Genomic DNA, 10738 nt, shown 5'->3' on the forward strand with positions numbered 1-10738 from the left:
GTTGAGATTCACATGAAAATCTAGGTACTAGATACTCAAGATGTCCATAACCGAGGACACGGCTAACCATGATTAGTTTATTACACTCTGCAGAGGTTTGCACACTTTTCCCCACAAGACTCGATCGCCTCCGTTTGGTTTCTCGCACTGCATTGGTGTTTAAGAAGACGGATGACCGAGACATAATCTTTCAGAAGCGCTAGCACCTTACGATGGGTAGACCGTACCACCTACATCCCCTACATCTGCTAGTCTACCACTGTAAGAGTTCGCACAACTTAGTCAACTATGCTAGAGCCCATAATAGCTTATGGCTGCACACGGAAGTTTCTAGTATGAATAGTCTCATGATCCCTTTGAGCCTGGGTGGCGGTCCAAAAGAAACAGGCAAGTCCTGGAATACCCAGGTGCCCCAATCCACCCAGATGTGTGTTTAAGTTGCCACCTTAGATAAACCATTAATTAACAATCTCACATCTGTCATGGATTTCACTCACCCAATCCACGTCTACTAGCATAGCATGGCATAATAAGCAAACATAGAAGTAACTCCCAAAGGTTTGATAATAAACAGGTAATAGGTACTACCTCATCTACTTCTCATCCCACAATTTAATTAAATCCTATTCATGCAATGTGTGAGGATTGATCTAATGCAATAAAACTGGGTAGTAGAAAAGGTATGATCAAAGTGTTACTTGCCTTGCTGATGATCCGCGAAACCTAACGATTCGAAGTAACAGGCGGCGCACTCCGGGTATTCTATCGCAGACAAACAAACAAGCATACAATAAGTACTCATCTAATGCACAGGTAAAACTCAAATAAGAGATCTAACCAGAAGGTTCAACTTAAGAACTCCGGTTGGCAAAAAGAATCAAATCGAACGAAGCAACGAAAGATAAACGGCGAAAGAAAACAACTTCATTCTACTAATCTAGATCTAGGGCAAATTTTACAGTAACAAAAACTTGTTTAAGTTGGTTAAACGGATAGAGGGTTTCGAGACGAAATTCTAGGCGCTTGAATCGCCTGATTCCGATAAACGAGCAAAAAGTTAAACTAAAACGAAAATCGGATCAGGAATCGCGATCAGAAAAATCGCGGATTTAATCCGAGAAAAAAAACGACGAACATCGAATATATTTTTTCTCTTTTTTCGGCACAGAAATCGAGGCGCGACGAACCTCGGGCGGCGGGATCATCAGCGGCGGCGGCGGCTCCGGCGACGCGTGCGGATCGAGGCGGGGCTGATGGGCTGGGACGGCTCGGGGCGACGCTATTTAAAGGCTGCCCCCGGGCGGTGTCCCGCTCGGGTACGGCCCGAAGTCGGTTCTTTTTTTTATTATTCCGCTCGAAAGAAAAATAAAAAGAAATACTAAACGGACTCCAAAAATTCCGAAATAAATTTTCACGGACTTCTAAAATCATGCCGCACAAGGTGAACATTTATTTGGGCCCTAAATGCAATTTTAAAAAACGCACATTTTTCCTAAATTCAAATAAAACACCGAAAAACTCCGAAATAAAATCTTATTTGATTTTATTATTAAATCCTCAATATTTCTTTACTTTGGGAAAGTCATTTTATTCCCTCTCTCATATTTTTGTAATAGAAATAATTGGTGATAAAATAAATAAAATCAAATGATCCTATTCTCAAAATTTGAAAAAACTCAAATATGAAAATAACGAAATCCCCAACTCTCTCCGTGGGTCATTGAGTTGCGTAGAATTTCTAGAATCAACCAAAATGCAAAATAAAATATGATATGCATGATGCTCTAATGTATAACATTCCAAATTGAAAATTTGGGATGTTACACGTCATTGCCATAGGTAGAGGTATTCTTCCCTGATGATTGTCAAATCCACATCAGCAAAGTACATGTTATGCAGTTTGGAGACCAATTGAAATAGAAAGGAACTTGACCAATCTCAGCCATCTAAACCTTTCACTGTTCTACACAATCATAAGGTTAAAATCATACATGAGCAATTAGCACATTGCATTCAAGGGTAATTTTCATCTACAGGAAAACTGGAACTTGCATATACACACTAAAGACTGTCAAATTCCTTGAACTCAGGAAACTGGAAAAAATGAGAATTGAACTGAATGAAATTTAGAAATTGTACTGAACTAAAAAAAGAAACTGGACATCATAAGTACATTGAGAAAATAAATTTACAAAGTTTTCTATACCCATCTGAACCTACAAAGTTTTTCTATAGCCATCTTGAACTTACAAAGTTTCTCTCGCTGAACTTTCATGTGGTTTGTTTACAAGGAACTTTCATAAGGGAACTTCTCGTGCAATTGCACATGTACTGGTTATATTTTCTCTGAAGCCAGAATGGTTTTCATATGTTTCGTACACTATGGTGATGAATATAAACAGCGTGTGAGCACCAAGATAGCTTCAACATGGGATCCCTTTCCCCAAGAGGAAGCAATAGGATTAGTGCTTAGAAAATAAGCAAGTGCAAGTATGAGGAGAGTAGCAAGAGTTTTACTTTTGGTGTAAGCATACATGAGCAGGGCTTGCGCGGAGGCCGTGTGAGGAACTGGTTGAGGACGACCACACTCGTGTTCGTGCTCCTGCCGTTGTGGCAAAAGGGGCAACGACCTGTGTTGGTTGCAGGAGCTGGACTGACCACCTAGGCATCACATCAAAGTAATTAGCAAGATTAACCACTACTTTTTACAAGAATTAGCCAGCAATTAAAAGGGTGAGAAATAAGAGTTCTATTAATTATAATTTACAAACACTACTTCAAGTCAGGTTTGCTATTTTTGAATTTGATGCATGTTGCACTATAGGACCGCTACGGGTTTGCAAGTTGGACTTGAGTACTTTTAAATTGTTTGCATAGTTTAGTGCCGAAATCTTTACCACAAAAGAACACATCTACAATACCGATCACATATAGCAAAATTGAACTTTCTGCGTCTACTGTTGTTTTTTAGAGTGGACTTATGTTTTTCTTATGTAATTGAACTATTAAAAGTATTTTGAAAATTGCCACTGTTTGCTGTTGAATTATAAGCCATGGCATTGGAGTGGGACGCGTCCACATCGGTGACATTGAACGGACAGGGGTGATGGCTAAGAACTGCCTGTACACGGTGGTGACGTAGCACCATCAGGGAGGAGGCAGAGTGGTGGCAGGGGATCATCACCGGCTGCCGGAGGATAAGTTGCCAATTCCGTATTCTATTCTGTATTGAACTTAAGTGCACTGTTGAATTGAACTTTTCTAACACATATTCACTTAATGCATATTTTTATAGTTATGTTGGCATGAGGCTATGTAATACATCTCAGCAATTGTTTTGGGGTGAGTTTTCAAAAATATAATACTAAGTGAACAGTACAACCTGACCTTACTACATATGCAACATGCAGTAGACATGTTCAGTGTCTCAACTTTTCACAAAAAACTGCAGATGTACTATCATCTATGCAAGATGTATCATAGAAATAATGGAGAAGACTTAGTTAAAATGGGAACACCTTGTTCAGTTTTGATCAAATTAATATCACAGAGAGCACTTGCTGCCTTCTCTACAGAGGCGTGCGTTTGTGAATGGAAGAGGCCTCTGAACTTTTTCGCTTTCTCAACTCTTAACTTTTTGTATTCTTGTACTTCACCCACCCCTATAAATTTCTATACTTTTTAGTGGCTTTTGTTGGTGAGCCCTCCTGTTTCCCTGATCTGGACATTCACAAGGTTTATTCTGAGTATAAAAAAAGAAATAAAGTGTTCTGTTCACAATTAAACTTATAAGCACTGCAAGACAATCAAGGTTGAGGGAATGTAGTGAGCACCATGTGTAATTCTCAAGTCAGTGGTTGCTCCAAAAAAATTATGAGGTCAGTACCTCCATAGAAGTAACAAGAAGTTGTTGTACTGTGTGTGAGAGATTGTTGTTTTGTACAAAACTTATGTTGTTTTGCAAGGTGGACTTAAGACACTTTTTTAATTTTTATATGAGAACTGATGTTGTTTATCAGACACTACCTCTGTAACTAAATGCAAGACATTTTTGCAGTACTTCCCTAAATCCTATAAGTGCAGACCAAATATAGTTACAGAAATACTACACTAGGAGGTATCAATCAATCTAATCCATAGCACATTTTGCTAATATGTGTGTGATCTGTAGCCCATAGCCTATGTGTGATTTGTTCCAATTAATCCATTCATTTTTTATCCTCTGCTGCCTGCAGCTATGGCTAGACCCGTTGAAGAGGTGGGGAGTTTCAAGTTAATGATTTGCTTTCAGAAACTTCAGACAAGAGCGGAGTAAAGACTGGAAGGTAAAACTACTGTTAGCATGTGTACCTTTTTTGTAGCATCTCATCTCCTTTGCTTCAAGTTTGAGCCAGGCCCAGGGGTAGAGCACGGGGTGGCCTATACGCAGCACTTTGAGCGACCGGCCATGGGGCGACCAGTTGGACTACCAATGTGACCATGGCGAGACTGACATGCATCCTCGTGGAGGTCGCTGGATCTGGATCGGGGTTGTGGGAGGAGGCATGGTGGAGGGGCGACGACCGGTGATGGAAGCGAGGCGGCCGGGCACGGGGCACTCTGGGGAGCCTGTCGGCTGGGATCCCATGGTGGCAGCGAGGAGCCACGGTGGGAGGCGGGGGATCCTGACGGGGACGGTTGGTCCGGCGGCGGCGCGCAACCTCGTATGCTGCAGCTGGGCGCTCGGGTCACGCAACATACATTGGCGGGGAAAGAAGGAGTCTGGAGGTGCGTCGCCGGGGAGGGAGCCGGGCGGCGACGCGCCGGGGAGGAGGTCGGGCGGCGGCGCGTCGCTGGGGAGGGAGTCGGGCGGGGGGCGCGGCGGGTCTCTGGATGTGGGAGGGCGGGGGCGCGGCGCGGCGCGACGTCGAAGGTTGGAGGCGGGGGGCGGCCGGCCGGCCGGCCGGCGTCAGCGCGTGGGTCGGAGGAGCGACCCGTCATGGCGCCGCGGGCTCCCTCGCTCCGGCTGCCGCCGTCGCTCGCTCGCCCGCGACGGCTGCCTCCGGCGGTACGAGGCGGGTTAGGTTGGGGGCGGGTCCTGAAGTTTCTACTGTGGTCTGCACGTCGCGCTTTATGGGGACCGATGGTAACTGAATAATATTATGTTCCTAGTAACAGAATACTCCTGTCATATATATTGGGGGTGTGTCTATTCTAATAACACCTTTAAGAGTCTTATTCTAGTAACACGAGTCTTATTCTGATAACACCTTCTACTCCGCCTACCCCCACGACCCACCACTCTTCCCAAGCCCCGAGGGCATAACCTCCCTCCCATTCCGCATCGGTGCCCCACAAGACCACCGCCTACCACAAGCCCGGCCGCCCACCACCACTCCCACAACCGGCGGCCCCCGCAGCGCCCCACCCCACCACCACCAGACCCCCGCCTCTCCCACCCCCACCCCGCGCACCACCAGCCTCCCATGCCCACCTTCTAATCCCACGCACAACCGACACACAGGGCCATGGCCACCCCCGACCCCCCACCTTCTTCCCCGCCGGGGGCCCTGCACCCCTACCTTCTTCCTCGCCGGAGCCCCACAACCCACCACCTTCTCCATGGCCTCCTCCCCCATCGGTGGCCGCGCTCGTCAGGGCCGACCTTGCCGGAACCCCGCGGCGAACCCCTACCCCGATGGGGCCTACCCTCCTCCAGTGGCTCGGACCACCATGGCTCCGCCACAAATCTGAAACAAGACTCCGGCGGGGGCCTGCCCCCCGCGCCGGCAAGGGTCGTCCTCTCTGTCCATGGCCAGACGAAGACTAGCGCATTGTCTCCGACCTCCGCTGACAACCATGGCCACCGCGCCCCATCTCACCTCCCTTCCCTCCTTCCCAGGCCATGATCCCCTTCACCGCCATCGACACGACGAGGTCAACGGCCAAAGCCATGGCCACCAAGCGTGTCCACAATAGCAACAGAATTGAAGTGCGCCGGGGCACGCGATGCGGTTCGGTGACGCGTGGTCGTGTAGTTCGCGGCCACCACGGGCCCCTCACCTCTACCTCCATGGCCACGTCCTCAACCAGCGGCGCCCTGCCCTTGTCGCCGGCCATGGCGCCGCAACCACAAGGCTCGTGTTGGAAATATGCCCTAGAGGCAATAATATATTAGTTATTATTATATTATATTTCATTGTTCATGATAATCGTTTATTATCCATGCTAGAATTGTATTGATAGGAAACTCAGATACATGTGTGGATACATAGACAACACCATGTCCCTAGTAAGCCTCTAGTTGACTAGCTCGTTGATCAATAGATGGTTGCGGTTTCCTGACCATGGACATTGGATGTCGTTGATAACGGGATCACATCATTAGGAGAATGATGTGATGGACAAGACCCAATCCTAAGCCTAGCACAAGATCGTGTAGTTCGTATGCTAAAGCTTTTCTAATGTCAAGTATCATTTCCTTAGACCATGAGATTGTGAAACTCCCGGATACCGTAGGAGTGCTTTGGGTGTGCCAAACGTCACAACGTAACTGGGTGGCTATAAAGGTGCACTACGGGTATCTCCGAAAGTGTCTGTTGGGTTGGCACGAATCGAGACTGGGATTTGTCACTCCGTGTAACGGAGAGGTATCTCTGTGCCCACTCGGTAGGACATCATCGGAATGTGCACAATGTGACCAAGGAGTTGATCACGGGATGATGTGTTACGGAACGAGTAAAGAGACTTGCCGGTAACGAGATTGAACAAGGTATCGGGATACCGACGATCAAATCTCGAGCAAGTATCGTACCGGTAGACAAAGGGAATTGTATACGGGATTGATTGAATCCTTGACATCATGGTTCATCCGATGAGATCATCGTGGAGCATGTGGGAGCCAACATGGGTATCCAGATCCCACTGTTGGTTATTGACCGGAGAGTTGTCTCGGCCATGTCTGCATGACTCCCAAGCCCGTAGGGTCTACACACTTAAGGTTCGATGACGCTAGGGTTATAGGGAAAGTATGTACGCGGTTACCAATTGTTGTTAGGAGTCCCGGATGAGATCCCGGACGTCACGAGGAGTTCCAGAATTGTCCGGAGGTAAAGATTTATATATGGGAAGTCCCGTTTCGGTCACCGGAAAAGTTTCGGGTGCTATCGGTAACGTACCGGGACCACCGGGAGGGTCCGGGGGGTCCACCAGCTGGGGCCACCAGCCCTAGAAGGCTGCGTGGGCCAAGTGTGGGAGGGGACCAGCCCCAGGTGGGCTAGTGCGCCCCCCCACCAAGGCCCAAGGTGCAAGGGAGAGTGGGAGGGGGCAAACCCTAGGTCCACATGGGCCTTAAGGCCCACCCTAGGTGCGCCCCCCGTCTCTCCCCCCTTGGCCGCCACCCTAGATGGGTTTTGGGGCTGCCGCCACCCCTAGGGAGGGAACCCTAGATGGGGGCGCAGCCCCTCCCCTTCCCGTATATATACTTGAGGTATTGGGGGCTGCAAGACACACGAGATCCTCTCCCTCTTGGCGCAGCCCTACCTCTGTCCCTCCTCGTCTCTCGTAGTGCTTGGCGAAGCCTTGCTGGAGTTCCGCGCTCCTCCACCACCACCACGCCGTCGTGCTACTGATGGACGGAGTCTTCCCAACCTCTACTTCTCCCTTTGCTGGATCAAGGCGTGGGAGACGTCACCGGGCTGCACGTGTGTTGAACGCGGAGGCGCCGTGGTTCGGCACTTAGATCGGAATCAACCGCGATTTGAATCGCTGCGAGTATGACTCCTTCATCCGCGTTCTTGCAACGTTTCCGCTTAGCGATCTACAAGGGTATGTAGATGCACTCTCCTTCCCCTCGTTGCTAGATTACTCCATAGATTGATCTTGGTGATGCGTAGAAAATTTTAAATTTCTGCTACGATCCCCAACAGTGGCATCATGAGCTAGGTCTATGCGTAGTTTCTATGTACGAGTAGAACACAAGTTGTTGTGGGCGTCGATTTTGTCAATTTACTTGCCGTTACTAGTCTTATCTTGATTCGGCGGCATCGTGGGATGAAGCAGCCCAGACCGACCTTACACGTACCCTTACGTGAGACAGGTTCCACCGACTGACATGCACTAGTTGCATAAGGTGGCTAGCGGGTGTCTGTCTCTCCCACTTTAGTCGGATCGGATTCGGTGAAAAGGGTCCTTATGAAGGGTAAATAGAAATTGGCATATCACGTTGTGGTTTTGGCGTAGGTAAGAAACATTCTTGCTAGAAACCTATAGCAGCCACGTAAAAACTTGCAACAACAATTAGAGGACGTCTAATTTGTTTTTGCAGCATGTGCCGTGTGATGTGATATGGCCAAAAGGATGTGATGAATGATATATGTGATGTATGAGATTGATCATGTTCTTGTAATAGGAATCACGACTTGCATGTCGATGAGTATGACAACCGGCAGGAGCCATAGGAGTTGTCTTAATTTATTTAGGACCTGCGTGTCAACATAAACGTCATGTAATTACTTTACTTTATTGCTAAAGCGTTAGCCATAGTAGTAGAAGTAATAGATGATGAGAAAACTTCAAGAAGACACGATGATGTAGATCATGGTGTCATGCCGGTGACAATGATGATCATGGAGTCCCGAAGATGGAGATCAAAAGGAGCAAATGATATTGGCCATATCATGTCACTATTTGATTGCATGTGATGTTTATCATGTTTTACATCTAATTTGCTTAGAATGACGGTAGCTTAAATAAGATGATCCCTCGTAATAATTTCAAGAAAGTGTTCCCCCTAACTGTGCACCGTTGTGAAGGTTCGTTGTTTAGAAGCACCACGTGATGGTCGGGTGTGATAGATTCTAACGTTCGAATACAACGGGTGTAAGCCAGATTTACACACGCAATACACTTAGGTTGACTTGACGAGCCTAGCATGTACAGACATGGCCTCGGAACACGGAAGACCGAAAGGTCGAGCATGGGTCGTATAGAAGATACGATCAACATGAAGATGTTCACCGATGTTGACTAGTCCGTCTCACGTGATGATCGGAGACGACCTAGTTGACTCGGATCATGTTTCACTTAGATGACTAGAGGGATGTCTATCTGAGTGGGAGTTCATTAAATAATTTGTTTAGATCACCTTAATTATCATGAACATAGTCTAAATTGTCTTTGCAAATATGTTGTAGATAAATAGCTCACGTTGTAGCTCCCTGTTTCAATACGTTCCTAGAGAAAGACCAAGTTGAAAGATATTGTAAGCAATGATGCGGACTGGGTCCGTAGTCCGAGGAGTGTCCTCACTGCTACACAGAAGGCTTACGTCTTTGATGCACCGCTCGATGTGCAAACCCCTACAACGTCGTCTGTGGATGTTGTGAACACCTGACAGACACATCCTGATGACTACTTGATAGTTTAGTGCACCATACTTTACGGCTTAGAATCGGGATTCCAATGACGTTTTGAATGCCATAAGACATATGAGATGTTCCAAGAGCTGAAATTGGGATTTCAGGCTCATGCCCGTGTTGAGAGGTATGAGACCTCTCACAAGTTCTTTTGCCAACAAGATGGAGGAGAATAGCTCAGCTAGTGAGCATGTGCTCAGAATGTCTGGGTGCTACAATCACTTAAATCAAGTGGGAGTTAAACTTCCAGATAAGATAGTGATTGATAGAGTTCTCTAGCCACTATCACTAAGCTACTAGATCTTCGTGATGAACTATGACATGCAAGGGATGGAGTTGATTCCGGAGCTGTTCTCGGTGCTTAAGACCGCAAAAGGTAGAAATCAAGAAGGAGCATCAAGTGTTGATGGTTTAACAAGACCACTGGTTTCAAGAAGGGCAAGGGCTAGAAGGGAAACTTCATGGATGGCAAACCAGTTGCCGCTCCAGTGAAGGAACCCAAGGTTGAATCCAAACCCGAGACTAAGTGCTTCTATTGTAAGGGGAACGGTCACTGGTAGCGGAATTACCCCAAATGCATGGTAGATAAGAAGGCTGGCAACTTCAACAAAGTATATACGTGTTATTAATGTGTACCTCACTAGTACTCCTGGTAGCACCTGGGTATTGGATACCGGTTCAGTTGCTATTATTGGTGACTTGAAGCAAAAGCTACGGACTAAACGGAGACTGGCTAAGGGCGAGGTGACGATGTGTGTTGGAAGTGTTTCCAAAGTTGATGAGATCACCATCGCACGCTCCATCTGCCTTCGGGATTAGTATTGAACCTAGATAAATGTTATTAGGTGTCTACATTGAGCATGAATATGATTAGATCATGCTCATTGCAATACGGTTATTCATTTAAGTTAGAGAATAATGGTTATTCTGTTTACATGAATAATACCTTTCATGGTCATGCACCCTATGTGAATGGTTTAGTGAATCTTGGTCGTGGTAATACACATGTTCATGCCAAAAGATGTAGATAGTACCACTTTCTTGTGGCACTGCCGCTTAGGTCATATTAGCATAAGATGCATGAAGAAACTCCGTGTCGATGGATGTTTGGAGTCACTTGATTATTGAATCGCTTGACACATGTGAGCCATGCCTCATGGGAAGGATGACTAAGACCCCATTTTTAGGTAAAATGAAACGGGCAAGTGACTTGTTGGAAATCATACATGCTAATGCGTGTGATCCAATGAGAATTGAAGAGTGCGGTGGATATCGCTATTTTCTCATCTTCACTGATGATTTGAGTAGATATAGGTATATTTACTTAATGAAACACAAGTCTG

The 10738-nt window shown here is 46.6% G+C and overlaps 1 long non-coding RNA gene across 1 annotated transcript; it reads right to left on the reverse strand.

Moving 5' to 3' along the window:
- Positions 1–2139: 2139 nt before the first annotated feature.
- Positions 2140–5114, reverse strand: LOC125512173. The gene is made up of 2 exons (XR_007285231.1): positions 4351–5114; positions 2140–2661 (listed from the first exon to the last, which is right to left on the reverse strand). It is a non-coding gene; the product is annotated as an uncharacterized LOC125512173 (long non-coding RNA).
- Between the last annotated feature and the right edge of the window lie 5624 nt (positions 5115–10738).

Source organism: Triticum urartu, chromosome 6, assembly GCF_003073215.2.
Source record: "Triticum urartu cultivar G1812 chromosome 6, Tu2.1, whole genome shotgun sequence".
NCBI lineage: Eukaryota > Viridiplantae > Streptophyta > Magnoliopsida > Poales > Poaceae > Triticum > Triticum urartu.